This window comes from Puntigrus tetrazona, chromosome 1, assembly GCF_018831695.1.
Source record: "Puntigrus tetrazona isolate hp1 chromosome 1, ASM1883169v1, whole genome shotgun sequence".
Taxonomy (NCBI): domain Eukaryota; kingdom Metazoa; phylum Chordata; class Actinopteri; order Cypriniformes; family Cyprinidae; genus Puntigrus; species Puntigrus tetrazona.
Genome location: NC_056699.1, coordinates 10,946,333 through 10,966,671, shown reverse-complemented (window position 1 = coordinate 10,966,671; position 20,339 = coordinate 10,946,333). Strand labels below are relative to the sequence as shown.

Here is a 20,339-nt window from a genome sequence, read left to right as displayed (position 1 = left end):
TCCTGCAGCGACCGAATTCCCCTGCGGTGGTTCCGAAGAGTTCTCGACTCGACTCCGACTCGATTCTTCTCGTTCTCAACTCCGACTCGTCTCAACTCAACTCAGAGAGCTCTGTTCCTGCGTTTTGAGGTGCAAGTTTTGGGCGTGCCCTGGGCAGTTGTCCAATCCGAGGTCAAAGGGGCGTGTCCACACCTGCTTTTCGACTCCGGTTTAGTGCATACTTTATCCCAGTTAGAATTGACATTCTGCACTTCTGTTCCCTATCAAAAGCTTATAAGTGGAATACACTGTTGTGCATTGCACAAACACATATATTCATTCATCACGATATTGGAACCATCGTAAGCTTCAATTTGATATCAAACATGCATTATCTAGCGCTTATGGGCGCTCTCTGTTAGAGGATTATTTAACAAGTATATAGCGGTTCCTACATACATCCCGAAACATTTATTAAGCAGTTATTTACAGATGAACCTTTATTCGTTTGAAAGGAAGGCATTTAGATTGTTCGTTTAGTGGTTTTATGTGTGTCCTGGCAGTTCCTTTATTGTAGCGAAAAAGGAAAAAGCGCTTTTAAGGAGAATGTATGTTGGGACAGAGCAAACCTCCCTGGGGGGTTGGAAAGTGTGAGGCTGTCCTGGCCACGTTGATTCACCGCGGGAGTCTTATCACCTTTTGACTTGGTGGCTTGGTAGAACTGATCCCAGGTCAGTGCACAGAACGGGTTATCGCGCTGTCGACCAGATGTTGCGTTTTCAATCATCCCAATCTTGACGTGGGTACTCTCGGATTGGCCGAGCTCACTGCAGCGACAGTCCCTTGAGACTGTTTGGTAGACTTTGCGGCGCTCTGCATCGCTCGACTGACCATCTTGATTGCCTTTATGGTCCGGGGTGCGGAGGATGCGCGATTTTACGACCTGGTTCTAGAGCGATCCCCCCTTTTATGGTTCGTGTCTGTTCATCGAGGCCCCACATATCCCCCTTTTGCGCGATGAGGTTCCCGTTGCTGCGAACGTCATCGGGCACTGGAACAATGGACAGAGAGAACAGACATCCACAAACAACATTTCCATCGCTAACTGAACTGTGGTGCAGAAATTTGGAATTTGGGCAGATCGGGTGAAAAACTTGATACGACATTTGCGCTCAATCTATGGACTTGGTGCGGGAGTCAATCTTATTGTCAGGACCTGATGTGAGGAATGGTTAAGGGTGTTCCTGTAAAAGGGCCTAGAGGAAAAAGGAAACAAAGAGAGGAAGAGAAGGGAAAAGACAACACAGAAGGGACACAAGGACATTGAGTGAGGTTAGGACAACAAACAATGGTCACATGTGTGGAGAAACTCCTTGTTACTAGAGTGTTGGTTCTAGCAGTGCGGTGAAGGAGCGTGTAGGTGTTGTGCTTGAAAACCTGGCTATGTGTTTCCCTAGTGGGTGAGGAATTACATCAGTGAGGTGCGATAGTCGGTCTGTGTCAGTGGGTTTGGTCTCCCCCTTTCCTTGTCTCTTGGAGCCCTGGTGCCTCTTTATCTGGTTCCGGTGTACCCATCGCAGGGCTGGCTCGCTGCGCCCCTGTCGAATCTTGATTCGGTAGGCAACAGGTGACAGTTTGTCACGATTTCGTGGGGTCCCGTCCAGTGAGGTAGGAACTTCTTTGACAATCGATGAGGGGTGTTTGGCGTGGCTGGGCGAAACTGTAGTACCACACTTTGTCTCCGACCTCAAGTTCCTGATATGAGGCCTTCCTGTCATAGTAAGCCTTACGACCTTCCGCGCTGCTTTGGAGTTGTTGCTGTGCAAAGGCGAAAGTCGTTCTCAGGTGCTGATGCAACTCTTCTAGGTACTGATGCGTGGTGTAGGCAGTGACAAGGTTCATGTCACCGGGTTGGTACAGCAGGTGTAAGGGTAGTGTCATGCGTCTCCCCGTCATCATTTCGAATGGAGGTACTCCGGTGGACCGGTGAGAGTGGACCTGATGGCCATTAGTACCAGGGAAGTTTGACATCCCAATCCTTCTGATTGGCGGACACGTACTTCTTCAGCATGCTGACCACTGTCTTGTTGGCACGTTCCACCTGTCCGGAAGAGATTGGGTGGTGGCTTATGTGCAGCTTGGCTTGCACACCCAGGAGTTTCCACATTTCTTGCATGACCTCAGCGGTGAAGTGAGTTCCTCTGTCTGAATTGACACTCAAGGGCATTCCAAATCTTTTGAGAATATGGTTCATCAAGAGGTAGGCTGTTGTTTCTGCCGTGTCATTCGGAGCTGGGAGGCACTCTATCCACTTTGTGAACTCGCAGACCACATTGAGGAAGTACTTGTTACCTCGTGTCGACCGTGGCAGGGGTCCTACCCAGTCTATTTGGAGGTCTGACCATGGGAAGGTCATTCCTTTCCTTTGCAGTGGTGCGCGGTGATTTGCATTCGCCGGTTGAAACTGGCAACAGACCAGGCATCCTTTCACGTATTCCGCCACGTCTTGCTGCATGCCAGGCCAGTATACCACCTGTTTGAGTGTCTCATAGGTGGCCTTGGCGCCATGGTGTCCAGCGCATGGTGCATCGTGGGCGTATGTCAACATTATCCCCCTTTGGCTCTGAGGCACTCACGAGCCATGGCGTGCGAGTGGCTCAGGGACATACGTGAGAACGCCGTCTTTGAGATGCAGCATGTGCTTGATGGAGTGCAGGTGGCGGAGGTCAGAGGAGGTGGCTAGGTTGAAGGCAGAAAGCGTGGGCGGTAGCTGGGTCAGAAATGTGTGCACTGATGGTTTGCAGTGCTGGATCCGGCGCTTGAGAGGGTACTGAGATCGTCAGCAGCAAACTGTGGCGAGATGGAGATCACGGGAGGAGGTGGGGATCGCAGCGCCAGTGGCGTGTAGGCGGCGGGTGATGGCTGCCACAGCTGGGTTGGGTGGGTGGGAATGGGCGTCCAGGACTCTCCATGTAATGCACCTGCTTTAGCGAGGGCATCTGTTTGATCGTTGAAGGCTTTGTCGTGGTTCTTGCTGCTTGAACTTGAAATTGCTTGTGACCTTGACATTGCCTCGGCGGTCTGTAAAGCGGGCAGTGGTGTCTGTGGCTTGGCACTGCAACTCCTGAACGTTTACTGACTGGAAGGGCAGAGGTTCACGGACTTGTGTCCACAACTTCAAGTGCTTAAAGTCTATTAGTGGCTTAAAGCGATTAAGCAGGTCCTTTCCGATTAGCAGTGGGTAAGTCTTTAGGGTTGAGATGTAGACTGGGTGGATGAGGTTCATCGGACCCACAGTTAGGTGAATCGGGGCCACCTGTGTCAGTTGTAGGCCCGTGTGGGAGTATACTTGAAGGTTCAGCTCACATCTTTGAAGTTTGAGGGGGCCATTTAATGTCTTTGCTCCTTCCTGGATTTTTCCGAGGAGTTCTGCTGACATTAGTGTGATGTCAGCTCCTGTGTCCAGAAGGGCTTCGACCCTGATGTGGCGTTCGATGATGACGGAGAGGTAAAACTTTCTTGCTATACCTCTCTCAATGAGATCACCCAGGAGTTGAGGACTGGAGTTTGGGATGAGATGGGGAGGATATCAGGGCTAATCTGCAGTTCTTGGACGAGTGGCAGACGACCAGGACAGCACTTTCAGGAACCAGAGTGGTTTCAGCGGCAGGTGTTTGTTGGATGATGCCGTGGTTTGAAGCATCATATGGTGAGTTAGGGGCTAACTTTCGATTGCTGGGGTTTCAGGTAGGATTTCTCGTCCATCTGAAGTTATGGTCATTATGGTTCTTTGAGTGTGCGGGGAGGAAGTGCTATTCTCTGTGTCTGGTTGGGTCGGGTGGTCGCTGCTGTCTCGTCCGGCTGCCAGTCAGGCTGAATCCGGCTTCTCTTTCTTTTCCCACTTCCAATCTTCCTTCATTTGCTGGAAAAACTCTCTCATCATGCTCTTCATCAGTTCTTGTGAGTAAAAAAACGGTGATGTCTTTTGCTCTTGTGTGGATTCAGTTTGAAAGTTCTTTGAAGTCGAGTCCTTGGGCTGGTTGCTCCAGGGTGTGTTTGTGCTCTACCCATGGAGGTTCCGTTGCCATCCCAGGAGCTCTTCCCCCTTTGGTTTCTAAAGGAGGTTGACTGATTCCACGATCTCTCCCACTGACCTTCCTGCGGTCTTGAACTGTCCCATGACTTTTCCCAGTGGCGTCCAGGCGAGCGCTGTCGTTCACGTGGTCCATCCCAGCGGCCGTTTCTCTGATTGGGTCTGGTACCTGCGTGGAAGTCTTGCTCTCGGTTGGACACGTTCCACTCTTTTCTTGACGGCTTGAAGCTGTCTTGATGTTGGGCACCCTCTAGAGGCAGTCCGTGACTTTGTGTGTTGAAGTCGAGGACTGTCGGAGCTTTAGTGCCTTTCTCTGCAGCCATCTTTTGTTTGCTGTAGGCTTTGTGTGCCAAGTCGCGCAGCTGCTGAATGGTCATTGTGCGCGAACATGCAAGCACGCCTAGATGGTAGCTTACCCCAGGATGTAGGTTCCTGAGGAAGAGAGTCTTAAAGTTCATGTCCTGTTCCATTTCGGGCTCGTTGCGAGAGTTCCAGTATGCTCTCCTGAGTTGGCTGTAGTAGGCTTGCGGAGGACTCATGGCGGCCTTGTCTGATCTCCAGGGCGGCTACTAGTCCTTGTTCTGACTCTGGGTCATCAAATTCATTGATGAGAGCCTCTCCTCGGAGCAGGTGGTAATCAGCCTTTGTCTGGGCTGGTTGCGGTCCAGGAAGCTGCGTACATCAGGGCTGGATGTTGCTCGCAGTAAATAGAGTCTATCTTTATCAGTGACGTGAGGTCTTACTTCCAGATGGAATTCGACGTCCTGTAGATAGGTTTGAACGTCTGGACTACTTGGCACACCTGGGGTGAACAGCGATGTTCCTGGCGATCTTGTCGAGGTCTTTTAGGTCCAGGCCGTGTGATGCTCTTTGGCTGGCTGGGTCCGTTTCTCTTGGCCTTCTCGCGAGGTATGTCTCTTCAGAGGGAGCTGGTGAGTGTTTCAGCATCGCCTCTTTCCCCCTTTGTTCACTTGCCTGTACAAGCACGGGAGACCCGGTCCTACTTGGCAGGGGTGACGTTGGTGCCTCTCGTGTCCTCGGTGGCTCAGCGCGCAGGTCGTAGGCGTGTCTGAGTTCCTCCTTGACACCGTCAGTTCCTCTTTGGCGTAGTCCAGCTGTTGTTCTAGGCGGCTGATCTGATTCCTTGACTCGTTCAAGTGAGCTTCGAGGGCTTTGATTCTGCCGGCCTTGTCTCTAATGTCAGTCTTTGCCTTCTCCAGTAGCTGTTCTGCGTACTGGAGGTTGTTGGCAGCATTGTCAAAGTCTCTTTTGGTTTGTTTCACCTCTTGTGTGGAAGCTGCTAGCAAGGCTTTGAGCGTGGTGATCTCCTCTGGGTCCTTTCTCTCCTCATCCAGCCTTTCCTGTCGTTCCTGAGCCTCCAGTTCCAGCTGTTTGATGCGTCGCTGTGCGCATGTCAGCTCCTGTTGGAGATCGGCGGCGTGCCTGTCACTCAGTTTGAGGGTAGCGATGAGGGTCTGACTTAGGGAGCAGGTGATCTTTGCTAGCTCTTTGTTGTTGTAGCCTTGGCTTGGGTCCTGTTCCATTAGGCTCGTTAGGTTGTTATCCAGCTGTTCCTGGGTCTGACGCTTTAGTGTTTCCGCGGCCTTGGGTAGGAGGCTGCTGGTTGCAACACTTAGCCATGTTTCCAGGTCTTCCCAGTGACCAACGTTGTCTGCTGTGTGAGACATGTTTTGGTGCGGCGAGGGGGATTTGGAAAAGTGACTGACACAGACCTGGAAGAAAATAACAACCAAACAAGGCAGAACAGACAACAGCAAGGAAAGACAGAGGTGTAGATGTGTGGTGTCAGTTGATGCTAAATGTGAGGTGTCAGGTGGGCGTGGTTCTCTGTAACTGTGATCCTCTGGTGGGTGTGCTTCTAACTGGCGTTTCTGGGGAGACAATTAGTAAACACACACAGGACGACAGAGAACAGAAGACAACACAGAACAGGTGTAAGGGATAGCTGGGCGTTTCGTTCTCCTGTAACAGGTGGTCCTTCCTTCTTCTCTTCTCCGTTTTTTTTTGTTTTGGAGAAAGGGAGGAGCTACCTGTAAGAGACGTAAGAGAGGGAGATAGAGAGGGAGAGAGAGAGAGAGAGAGAGAGACAGGGGGTAACACACTCTTTCCTGGTCAAGGAAGGAGGGGTTAGGCTCTATCACTGTCTCTTTTCCTAAGTTAGAGGATGCTTTTAGGAGTTTCTAAATGGGGATTTCTAAGTACCAAGACTGCGATTGCTATTAGAATCTCCTCGGGCGAGGATAAAACAATAGCAATGACAGTGTTAGCTTTTAGTTGGTTAGATTGACTCCGTGCACCAAGTAGATTGTTCCTGGGGTCGTGTTTACGATTCCTTGTCGATCGACTTTGGTTTCGGCTGGAGTAGGATAACACGCTGAGAAGGGAAGGTTTGTGAGCATGAACAATTTGAAACAATGTCGTCAAGTTTCACCCGATACTGATCAGAAATGTCTCAAATTAAATTCTTTGCTTTCCTGGTTCCCACAGGTGCGATCTCAGAAGCAGCAGCAGTCAGATCAGAGGAGAGAGGAACAAGAAGGAGAGAAGAGAGAGTTGCTTACACTGTAAACAAAGTTGACAAAGTGTGATGCTGTTAAGCCTGATACCTAATGGTTGGTTTTACTATGTTGGTGTGATGAGTTAAGTCACCTGAGGGTTGAATAGGCCCTAACCTACTTATGGGTGTCGCCAAATGGGTTTTAGCAAAAGGGGTTTAGACCTAGGCTTTGGTGATGAGGGCGATTAACCCGTCGGAGTACAGCGGTGTGGCTCCCCGTCTGGGCGCCCCTGTGCTCCTGTAAGGTCAATCAGACTTCTGTCCGACAGTATTGCAGTGAGCCTCTCAAACAGCGTCGGCTTTTGACACAAAGGTGCGGGCCCACGGTGGAGGTGCGTCAACGGCTGGCTTGGACTGACAAGGCTGCGGGGCAGAGCCCTGGGTTACTGATCGGTTTCCCCGATTCAGCAGCTGACAGGGTGGTTTACCTGAGCCTCCGTCCAGGTCAGCTCGTGTTGACTCCTCCTCCGTTACACAATTGCTGATGCCTGCTGCGGGTTCACTCACAATGCTAGGACAGAGAGGCCTGGCTGGCCCCCAGCTGGCACAAGGTCACGTTCAAACGGGGTCCTCACTCGCTGTGACACCTCCGAGACAACCGTCCCTGCACCAACCTAGCACTAGGGAGTGCTGGCTGCTAAGCCTAAGTAAGGAGAGACCCTGTAAAGAGGATTGAGAGGGAGGCACTCAACTGTACACACCAACGTAACTGCAAATGACTTGAAATTTCTATTTGGTAGCGATAATTAATGATCAAAACTTCCTGAGGAGTCAAGCCTGAATTAATCACTAAGTATCTTCTGCACTAGAATCCGGGATACTATGCTTGGAATAGTAAGCGGAAGTTCAAGTCGATTATAATTGAAAATTTATGATATTGGTATTAAATTATAAAGCAATTATAATTAAATAAATCCCCAAAATAGCAATTATGTAGGGGAGCCACCCTAACTTGCTAAATCTGAAATTAAAATTCCAAACCAGGGATTATATTTAAGTGATGTGTTATCACGACTATAAAGGCAATTATAATTAACCAAATCACCAGCTGAAATTAAAATTTTCAATCAATAACGGCAGTTAATAATTGAAATTCAATGCAATTATCATCAAAGTATTCGAAGCAATTATAATCAAATGGATCAGCAAATATTGTTGCAATTTATGAATATGAACCTAATGCATTTAGTAAATGACATTAAGGTTTCACATTAGCAATGCTAGAAAATTGGTAATATATCCTGATATCATCAAATTAATAAAAGCAGTTATACTTGTTGATGGCAATGTATCATTGAAATGCTAAGGGTAAGAAAAAACGTTTCTTGTTAATACCAACGGTTATGGCAGTTCAAACATTTGTCAACATTCTTCTCGGTAAAGGAAAGGTGAGGAAAAAGGGGATAAGCGTGAAGGGAAAGGAGGAGGAAGCCCACTATTGTGGTTCCGGCGTTCGATGGAACTCAACGCACCATAAACACACAAGGCATTCAACTCAATGGACGACAGAGGTCTAAGCGCTATCCTGATGCTAACAGTTTGCATAGGTTTCAATGCCAACACATTAGATTCAGTTATCCTAGCCTCTGTTCACAAACTTCAAATATGGCGCGGAGGACTGCGCTTGCGCACTTTGAAGTTAACTCGGAAGCGGCGTCCTAGGACTTCGCGTCGTTACTATGGATACGTGCAATTCGCTATTATACGAGTTCGCCCCACCGAAATGACGGCGCATTTCGCAGCGAGTAAACTCGATCAGCCGTCTAGCACTGACAACTTCACTTGCTAAAAGTGAGGCACTTTTACATGCATATACTGCAATTAAACAATGACGTCATCGGACCGCGGCGGGTCTGCACAGTTTATTAACTTGATCAAGAATTTTCTTCTCCCATATACTTCCGCGTTCTGACGCTCTCTGCGCTACGCTCGGTTTCACTTCTTCAAGTGACTAAATGGCAAAGGATTACTTAGTTAGCTACTTCTAAGATCTTGCCAGGGAGGAAATAGATTCATATGACAGTGGAACTCGCACTGTCATGGGTAGATTAACAAAGGCCTTATGGAAAATAACAAGGAACACGCTTGCTTTTTTCCTCAACGCGCTCTAACGCGGATCTCTGTCTCTATGGACAAATATTACGATTACTGCAGTTTTCACAAAGTCTTCACAAATCACACGCACTTTCACGTGTTCGCATGTCAAAATAGAGGTACGAAATAACAGCAATTTGTCTCTGTGTCTTAATCTATTCTTCCGGATAAAATAGAAAAACCACGAAATCACGAATCACAAATTTATGAATTATGAACCGAAAATCAAATCTTGCCGCCTTGATTCTCCACCATTATATGTAGGGTTTTCGCACCTAATTTTAATTATGATAATTATGAATTGTCATTTGAATCAGCTCTCAATTCAAGTTTGGGGAATTGAATCTGAAAAGATTCACGTTGGTATGCAATTCAAGTATACCTTTAAATCACCTAATACGTCCAGCGTTTTAGGGCAATTTAAATGTATGTTACCAATATGAATTTACTCTGTGATCAGCAAAATAAATCAATTGGATTCTTCGCTTTACCTCGAGCAGGTAACAACGGATCTGGGCATGAGTTTGACTTTCCAGTTACATAACACACAAACAAGAATTCGTAATAATGAAACACAATTTATTAAACAGTACCTACTAATTGACAAGACTACACTGAGAAGACTAAACATAAACACACACACACACATGCATTCATACACACATTCGCGGGTTGGAAGGAAATGGATAATTGTCTGTCCAAAGTCTGTTAGCTAGTTCTGAGATCGCACTAAGAGCACCAACAAAGCAAAGTTAGGTTTAGCCTCGCTTATATGTGTCTGCGCCAATTCAGTAGAGAGGCGGAAGGTAGTTTTACCACTCGGCGTGTCTGGGAAATCCCGGCTTGCTGATTGGGCAGGCTCGTCCGTGGGATGACGTGGTCGGGCTTTCCCGGGCCGTTTGAATGAAGTCTCTCTAGCTTGGTGGTTCGCTTTGGATGAACCGGGTTGGTTATGGAAAGGGCAGTGAGTGTCCGTGGGTGATGTGTGGGCGGACCGGACGGTCGAGGTATCGGGTCGTTCTGGTTCGGAGTCTTCTGACTTCTCCAAGTTCGAAGTTTCTCTGTTCCGTGGCGATTCCTGCAGCGACCGAATTCCCCTGCGGTGGTTCGAAGAGTTTCGACTCGACTCCGACTCCGATTCTTCTCGTTCTCAACTCCGACTCGTCTCAACTCAACTCAGAGAGCTCTGTTCCTGCGTTTTGAGGTGCAAGTTTTGGGCGTGCCTGGGCAGTTGTCAATCCCGAGGTCAAAGGGCGTGTCCACACCTGCTTTCGACTCGGTTTCGTGCATACTTTATCCCAGTTAAATTGACATTCTGCACTTCTGTTCCTATCAAAAGCTTATAAGTGGAATACACTGTTGTGCATTGCACAAACACATATATTCATTCATCACGATATTGGAACCATCGTAAGCTTCAATTTGATATCAAACATGCATTATCTAGCGCTTATGGAACGCTCTCTGTTAGAGGATTATTTAACAAGTATATAGCGGTTCCTACATACATCCCGAAACATTTATTAAGCAGTTATTTACAGATGAACCTTTATTCGTTTGAAAGGAAGGCATTTAGATTGTTCGTTTAGTGGTTTTATGTGTGTCCTGGCAGTTCCTTTATTGTAGCGAAAAGGAAAAAGGGCGCGCTTTTAAGGAATGTATGTTGGGACAGAGCAAACCTCCCTGGGGGGTTGGAAAGTGTGAGGCTGTCCTGGCCACGTTGATTCACCGCGGGAGTCTTATCACCTTTTGACTTGGTGGCTTGGTAGAACTGATCCCAGGTCAGTGCACAGAACGGGTTATCGCGCTGTCGACCAGATGTTGCGTTTTCAATCATCCCAATCTTGACGTGGGTACTCTCGGATTGGCCGAGCTCACTGCAGCGACAGTCCCTTGAGACTGTTTGGTAGACTTTGCGGCGCTCTGCATCGCTCGACTGACCATCTTGATTGCCTTTATGGTCCGGGGTGCGGAGGATGCGCGATTTTACGACCTGGTTCTAGAGCGATCCCCCCTTTTATGGTTCGTGTCTGTTCATCGAGGCCCCACAGACAGTACAGATTTATTTCCGAAAGCACAAACATAAAGTAACATTTGAAAGTTACAAAAAGTAATTAATTTACACCATACATTTACTTTTTTTTCTACTTCTGTCTTGGAAACTCTTGGACAATTTTAGCATAGGTACAGGCAGATACACTTCTATGATTATTTACACAGGTGGAGGGTTTCACTGAAAGTCTGTAGTGAATGCTAAAGAGCAAGTTAAATGTAAAGCTGCAAACTCATTTCCTGTGTGTGCAATATAATGTAAGTGTATAACAGAGACAACACTGCTGACAAATTCCTATCAATTTATTGAGTCTACTGGTTTTATGACCTACATCTTGAGGATGTCCCCAACTAAGGATCTACAGAGTCGTTGTGGGATTTTTGTATCTTTCCGATAGTCGAATCAAATGTTTGGGGCTAGACATTAGACAGTCGTAACTGAGGTTAACACACAGTGAAAATGTGTAACGGACACCTCGCAAATGCAAAATAATGTTTTATGTTTTGATTAAAACAGTTATCATAAACATCAGTGAAACCAAAAGAATTTTTCCACATTTTTAAAATAGTGCCCTCATAATAATGTTGTGTATATGACAGTAGTTCTGAATTTCTGTTTCGAGCTGCGTGCACTGTAGAATGAAGCGTGATAGCAGGTTCTTAATCGATGGGATTTAACTCATCATTTATCTCATGAAGATTACACTTCATTTTTTATACAACATAACGCTAATTTTGCGACTTACTGGCTATCTGTCTGCTTGGCTCTGAATGAACTCCTTTCGTGGATGCGCAGAAACACAGCAACTAAGCATTTTATTATAATAGTGTTCTCATTATAGTGTTATGTACATGACAGTCCCAGTCATAATTATTAATGTTCTGCTTTGTTGATGTGTTGCGAGCAGGACAAAAACACAGTAGTTTTACAACAATTTTAAAAAATCATAGATAATAGTGGGGTTTTACTTACATTTTGACCGCTGAACTAAGAAAAAATCCCCACTTTCAATTTTAAGAAAATGTTCACCTTATTTTAGTTTTGTTGGCAGAATGCAGTGGTGCTGATTTCATAACACTTTACTGTGGTTTACCACATGCTTCTGCAGTCTGTACTCACAGAAGTGTGGGCTTTGACATTTCACGACACATTTGACATATTGTATACATGAGGTCCCTGGACTTTTAGTTTCACATTTGTTTAGGGGAAACCAAACGATTATTAAACACCTCACTGGGATGTGGTTGACCACACTGCTTTACTGCTTCAGCTGTGATACATGTCTATCCTGACCACGCAGCAATCATGCATTGTCTCTGGGTTTTTCCGTTTGTTTCGAATGTGGATGGAAATTCCTGTCCTGCCACATAAGAGCACAAAGTTTGCATCTTTTAGGAGAACTGCACTAAAAAACAACCTATAAAATAACTTCAGTATGATAGACAGGATGATATAGGTCACAAATGGGATAAAGTCTTGTGATCATAGGTGGTATGGTTTTTTTGGTGTGCTTAAAAAGGTTAATGTTGTATTCAGACTTCCTCTTGTAGCCAAACTCACTTTACAAGACTCTGGCATTTCCTGTAGTGTCTGAAAAATGATGAGTAAGTGATTTCCTCCTTAGTCGGAAAAATTGTCTCTACTAAGTCTAAACTGAATCTGTTCAGCTTTCATATCACATATGTCCTGCCAAAAAAAAAACAGTTGATAGTGTTGATAGTTTAAGACAGTTGATAGTGACACACACACCCCTTGGTATAAAAAAAATGTTAGTTTTTTTGTTATGATTGTGCTAATTATGCTAATGGTATCATTATGATATTTATGTGCAGTCTGGTGAGATGAAGGACTGGTTTGTGGGCCGCAGCAACGCTCACAGGATTGATCTGAACCGGAACTTTCCTGATCTTGACCGTATCGTCTACATGAATGAAAGAGAGGGAGGAGCCAACAACCATCTTCTGATAAACATGAAGAAAGCTGTGGATGAAAACACCAAGGTGAGAGACGTTCAAACAGCGATTTGTTAAATATTGCAGCACGGCATTATTTTTTAGACTGATAAAATGATTTTTGGCCTGTGTGTGTTGCAGCTGGCACAGAAACTAAGGCTGTCATTCACTGGATCATGGACATTCCTTTTGTCCTATCAGCCAATTTACGGAGGAGACGTGGTGGCCAATTACCCTTATGATGAGACACGCAGTGGTGAGAAACAATAACATACATAATCATATACATTCTTAAAAAGACATATTAAAACAGTGTGTTAAAAAAGAATATAGTTTTATTTAAATTCTAATAATGTTTCACAATAAAACTTCTTTTGATAACACTTAAATTTATGGTTACACCTATTAGTTGCTTATTAGCTTGCATATTACTTGAATATTAGCCATTTATTAATGCTAATTAAGCACATATTTGTGCCTTATTGTACATGACCTTATTTTCATCCCTAATTCTACCCAATACCTAAACGTAATAAGCAGCAAATTTAGATTTTATTGGGGGAAAAGTTAAGGTTTTAGAAATTATTTTTGATCAAATAAGTAACTTTTGAACAGTATTTGCATAATTTGACATAATATGACCAATTAATAGTTTGTCTATTGTCTAAGAAAATGTTACTAAAAATGTGGCCAAAATAATTACAAGTAGAGTCAATTACAGTTTCATAGAATTAAAAACAAAGCGCTTCATACAATTTCTCTGTTTGTCCATCAGGTTCTACCCATGAATATAGTGCTAGTCCAGATGATCTGGTATTTAAGTCTCTGGCTAAGGCCTACTCAGCTATAACCCAGTGATGTCTGACCCAAACCGCCGCCATGCGCAAGAATGATGATGACTCCAGCTTCAAGGAGGGCATCACTAATGGAGAGAGCCTGGTACAGTGTTCCTGGAGGTATAATGCACAGCTTCCTCAAATCACTAATATATTGTAATAATTGTGTTCTACATTGATTTATTAGAAACGTAATCATTTTTGTTATTGGTGTTAGTATGTTGCACAGCATAATGTATATCTGTACAAAGGAGTTTATATTGTCAATGCCACTTATTTTCTTAACTGATTAGCGATCTAGAAATAGTGCAAAATATTGAATATTTCATTGCAAATTTTCTAAATTGTTTATTATACATTCTATGTAATCTAAATTATCCAAATGATTAATACATGTCACAGTTGAGGTGTGGAATGAAGGTTCGAACTTAGTTACAGAACTTATAGAATTTAATTATCCACGGACAAAGGTAAACTGAATGTATATAGAGACATGAAACAATCAGGAAAACTAAAACTGGTGAACAGACAGAATTGGGAACTAATTAACTAATAAAGACAAAAAAGGCAGGAACAACCAAATATAGGCACAGAGGAACTAAACTAAGGCAGATGACATACATATACATACATCTTTTTATAAAGGCTAAAAGCAGAAGGTTTAATACCAGATTCAAAACAAACAACAAATACATAGAAATGTTATGAAGAAGGCATGGGAATTCATTCTCCTGAAGCTGGTAATCACATTTGGAGAATTGTGCACTTCAAATTTGTGGCAGCAGCCTGGGGAGGAGCTTGACAACATCTTTGAGATAAATTGCAGGCTTCACCCAACACTGATTCCTGTCCTCACTGATGTTCTTTCAAATCCCCACAGCCGTGTTCCAACATTTAGTGGAATGCTTTCCTGGAAAAGTGGAAGCAGCATAGGAGGGGATTAATGCAGATGGTTTTGAAATTAAATGCAAAATAAGCTCATGAGTGTACACATACAGTACTTTCACCACGTAGCATGTTAAAGAAAAGGCCACTTAAAGGGACGGTTCAAGTTCAGTTGCTAGTCCACATTGACTTCAATCCATCCGTCCAACCATCCATGTGGCCCAAATGAAGGTGAGCTATCCCTTTAACAACAGTAGCACACCTTTGATCTTTTCCTTGCTCTTTCTCTCTCTCTCTCAGGTATGCAGGACTTCAACTATCTGAGCAGCAATTGTTTTGAGATCACTCTGGAGCTGAGCTGTGATAAGTTTCCTCCTGAGGACACGCTCAAGCAGTACTGGGACCAGAACCGCAACTTCGCTGGTCAACTACATAGAGCAGGTATGCCCGAATCTTTTGCTTTCTAATATTTACTTTTCATTTGGAAATGCTGACAGCGAGGGTGAGTTGTTTTGTTTCCTGTAAAGCTCAGACTCATGAGTCAGGATTAGAAGGGGATAGTTTTGATCCTCATGTCCTTCACAGGTTCACAGAGGAGTGGTAGGATTTGTTCGTGATCTCAGGGAACCCCATCTCAAACGCTTCTATTTCTGTTGAAGGAATTGACCACGATATGACCACAGGTACACAAACAAGCACGTACATAAACACACACACTGATTTAAAAAGCTAGACACAACTAAGCGTCATCAAACAGAAACAAAACTATAATAATACTTTTTTTTTTTATATTTCTTATAAATATTTTACAATTGTGTTTATTTAGACGCAGAATGCCACACCAACTGGTAGATATCACATACACGCACTACATAGAGATGCCTTATATGACCGGTTTGTGACTAGGAAATTCGTATTTATTAAAAGTCAGATAAAAGACATTGCAGCCAAAAAAACCTAATATCCCATCTGCTGTAATGTCTGCTAATAATAATAATAAAACAATCAATCAATCAAATAAATATTCAATATCTGTATAAAATATAAATAAATAAATAAATATTTCCTTCCTGAAGGGCACTCATAAATATGAAATGTTTTATGTGAAGAAAACTGATAGCTCTCAATTGTGATGCTAAATGGCTATAGCCGATGGTTAAAAATACAGTATATTTATAAACTTTTAATTGTATACCTGTAAAGTGGGATTGTTTGTGATTAAATGCAGAAAAATGTGGGATTAATTAGTTTAATTATATTTTTTGACAGCAGTACAATTGACAATAACGTGGAACACACGACACTATTTATACACTTACACACTTATTTATCTAACACACATACTCAGTCTTAGTCTTTTTAGAGTTGCTTTCCATCTGAGTGTTCATAATTGATGAGTTATGCAACATTAACACTGATACTTTCACTCTTTTTAATGTATTATTTATTGATATTTTGCGATTCTTATTAAGTCTTTTAAAACTGTTATAATTCAATTTTACATTTAAATAATAATCTTAATTATTATCATCACTATTTCAATAAAATCAATTGCTTTTCTCTGCGAATTAAGCTGGTACTTCTACCCAGTTGAGGTTTCTGATGAAAACTTACTGTGTAGAGTCTGCCCTCTTCTGGACACAATTTGCCACTTTTGAGTAAAATTTCTAACATAAATCACTCTCTTTATTTTTCATTAGCCAAGGATGGCGATTACTGGCGTTGTTGGCTCCCAGTAATTACAAAGTGTCAGCATCTGCTCCTGGGTACCTCACCGTGGTCAAGAAAGTAGCCGTTCCCACAGCCCTTCTACGGGTAAACACAGAGCCCGGGGTTCTCTCACTCTTCTCATTATATCTAACATCCCGTTCTGACGCCTCTCGTTTTCTCGCTCTCAGCTGGATTTTGAGCTGGAGTCGCTGGAGGAGGAAGGAAGGAGGAGGAAGAGAAGGAGCTCATGGATTGGTGGAAGATGATGTCAGAGCGCTCAACTTCTAACTGGCCTGAGGCAGACGCCGTCGCAAGCATTATGGGTGTAATATATTTATTGTTGTCGTATGTGTGTGCTCATCAACTTAAAATAACACAATTCCGTTTTTGCTTTGTTTTGATTGTCTTACGTTAGAGGCACTGCATCCGAACATATTTACAACAGCCATATGTGCATGAGCCATTCATACGTGTTAACAAAGACAACGGCGTTAAACTATTCACAGCGTATATGGTTGTCCTTATAAATATGGATGAATCGTGTATTGCGCTAAATGAAAGCGCTCACGTAGGTTTTGGTGAAGTGCCCTAATGTAAAGTTGATCCTATTGCACTGTTTTTGCGATTTCGATCGACCTAGTCCGTGTTATTTTGGAGCATTGTGCATCATCTGCCTGTGTTTCCTGCAGGCATGCAAAGGTTATTACATATACTGACAGAAAAGATTCACGGATAACCCAGAGCGTTGATATTGTGGAGGCCGATCTATTACTCTTTTGTAATGTTGTGTTTTACATTGATATTGTGAGATTATTTTGTAGCTATGGTCACCAATCACGCCAACCAATCAGAGAGCACTGTGTTGTGATGAATGTACATGTCAGCAATGAATATTACTATTTATTCTGATCGTGACTGATTCTGACTGAAGCCAATGTAGACAGCACTCATTTACACCTAATCACAAGTCTCTTTCTGTTCAAACACTGTCCTGTGGTTTTAAATAATGTTATGCTTGGTGTATTGAATGGGAGTGCTTTTGATAAACCTGTTTCATTTACAAATGCTTTAATAATTATTCGCGAATATCATAGCCAGACAACTGTTCAGATGAAAAGAAAATGGAAGAGGTTATCAACTGAACTCCTAACCGTATGTTATAAGAACTATTTAGGAAATTAAATAATTATAAACATATGATAGATGATAGCTATAAATCTGTTTTATCTATGTTTGTAAAAGCAGAGAGTTTCATTTCAGATCATATAACAGCAGATTTTAATGGCACAAACTACACAAAGAAAGCTTATTTAGATCCGATGGTTTGTAATCTATACCAAAATGCACAATTGTGCCAGATAAAGTACTATCTGCAGTCTTTATTAAACATTCTGTTATATATTGTCTTTTTTTTTTGTTTGTCTCAGTATATTTATAATTAGTGTACTTCTGTAATATGAAATGGCACATGTTACTGCTAAATCAATCAACATTATGATAAAATCTATAATCCTACATACTGAATTTATCATTGATCCAAATGTTAACCCTCTGATTTTGGAAATTTCATGCACATCTGAATTAGACACAATATTAATGTCATAAAATGGCATTTCAATTCAGCTTATGTATTTCTCCTTTGAGACTTAAGTGGTATGTCTTGTATATGAATGTAATAATGGTTTAACTGAATGATCAATTTGCAACCAAAATAAACTTCCCTTTCTATTGTCAGTCTGTTTATTGTATTTCTTGTTTTTTCTATGAAATAAGGCAACTGCCATCGCATTTGTCCGCCATCATGTTAACTGCAAATGCTAATGTTCGTAATAACATTAAAATTGATGTAAAAATAATGCTAGTTAGTTTATAAACGAATCAGTTTATTATAAATTTCAATTCAATGGTGCTCAGACAACATTTCTTAAGAATGCAATATATTGAAAATAATATATATTTAAACATCTTAAGTCCTAACCTTCATGAGTGTATCAAATATCCAACATTCAATATTATGAAAAAGGGAGGGAGAGAGAGAGAGAGATAATTAGTTGTGTGTGTGTGTGTGTGTGTGTGTGTGTGTGTGTGTGTGTGTGTGTGTACATGATATGAGGGTAGTTTGAAATGGTAAAATGTTCATAAAGTGACTCTCAGAGCAGTTCTGGAGTTGGCCGTCTGTTTATTTCTTCATTTAGTGAGAAAGGACAAATAATGAAAACAGTATGGAGCATCATGTGTAGCAGTTTAAATAATTCTATGCATAATTCTTCAAGCAAAGACACACAGAATACACACAGGATTGCATTGTGTGTTCCATTTGTACTTGGAATATGGAGATTCACAGTAAAAAAAAAAAAAAAAAAAAAAAAAAAACCTAACTGGAACGCCCACTTCCATTTGAATCTTCAGAATCCAATATGGCTGTTCAGCGCTACACGAGAAACAGTATTAATATTGTTTAATAACACGTATGCCTTATGTCACTTATGTCTTCGTCTCAGTAAACTCAGTGGTGCACACAGTATTATCCAACCTTTTTGTGGACAGAACATTATGGCATTTTCTTTTGCAAAATTATGTGTTTTACACAATAGATTCGTCGACTCGACTTTACTCCAACAAACACGGTCCACTTGCGTAACCTCATATCAGCTCCAACGTCTGAGGTAAACGGAACGCGGTCTTTTTGTGGTTAAGAAACTAGTCCTTATCGCAATTTAATGAAGTCAGTGTAGTGACCTGCTTTTAATTTATTCATTCACAGTTTGGCAAGTTCCGTGACATTCCGCGTTACATAACTGCTATTTCTATCACTGACTGAATTCGGCGATTCGGTTCGATTTTCGATTTTTCATTCAAAGCCATGCTCAAGGCGAAATACTTTTTGTTTTTCGCTTAGAAGTTAAAAGGATGGACGCCCGTTGAGAGCGATATGTACGTGCCGCGCATGCGTTTAAAAAAATACAATGCAAAAAAAAGACAGCTGTGATAAGACAGAAAAAGCACCTGATAAAAGACTCATGGCATCATGTCGACACATAAAGCGGGTAAAATTGCAGTTAATATTTTAAAAAATGTATTAATATTTAAAATGACATTTTCTAATCTTTTTTTTTTTTTTTTTTTTTTTAAATTTGCTAAGCCTTGATCATGTCCGTCGTTTAACGTTAGGTAACTAATAGGATGTAAAATCATGTATCATGTAGAAATAAGAGAGCATTATCAAAGTTATTTGTTTTGCAGCACTGGAGAAATTGTACATACTTATGTGACAAAAGCACAATAACATTAGCGTTGAACAACCAGGAGACAAATATCTGGGCATGTCTATATTTAGTTTATGTATATATAGTTATTTATTTATTTATTTTTACAAATCACCAACCCCAACTGCTAATATTCCCCCAAAGTTGGCAGCACCTAGTAACTGACTAGGTTTGTAATCTACCGGCTCCTTCACAGCCTACATCAGGAGGCCCTTGCAAAAAAGGATCTGAGATTAAACAAGTTTGTGAGTATGGTAAGAGTAAAAGTTTAAAAAAGTATTTTGCCACTCTTCTTTCCTGCTACTCACAAAGTTCTGCAGTTATGTAAAGAGTTGTGTAGGCACGTTATTTAGCTCTATTCTGTATAGTTGCTGGCATAGCAGATCAAGCAGTCTCACCCATTATTCATTCCTTACCTATTAGCATAAACCTGATCAATACTATTGATCGGAGAGAGGAACAACAACTGTATGGCAGTCTCCTGTCGGTCAGAGGATCTCAGAATGCCTAAAACAGCAATACTATCTCTCTAAGGTACACTTCTCTCATTACTTCCCAGCGAGAGGGTGGAGTAGCATTGATATGTGTTTAATTAGAGCTAAAAATACACGCAGCGCTCCGGTCTCCCGAGAGCTGACACAATATCTAATTGAATGCATTAAACAAGCACAACAGCACAAAGTTTTCACAAATGACCAATTACTTTCGTACTTGAGTATGTTTTGGAGTCTTGGCTTACTTTGGCATGTTTGTCACTTTCTTTTCTGTCTTTTGACTCTGCTTTTTTCCTGAAAGTTCTTTTTTTTGATTTAGATTTTTTTCAGACGTGGCCCTGGAAAGCAATGCTTTTTTTAAATACAATTAAACAAATGCGTTACATTTATAAATGCTGC

The 20,339-nt window shown here is 42.3% G+C and overlaps 1 pseudogene; it reads left to right on the top strand.

Moving 5' to 3' along the window:
- The window catches only part of LOC122342721, a 31,196-nt pseudogene extending 14,750 nt beyond the window's left edge, over window positions 1-16,446 (top strand).
- The last annotated feature ends 3,893 nt before the right edge of the window (window positions 16,447-20,339 follow it).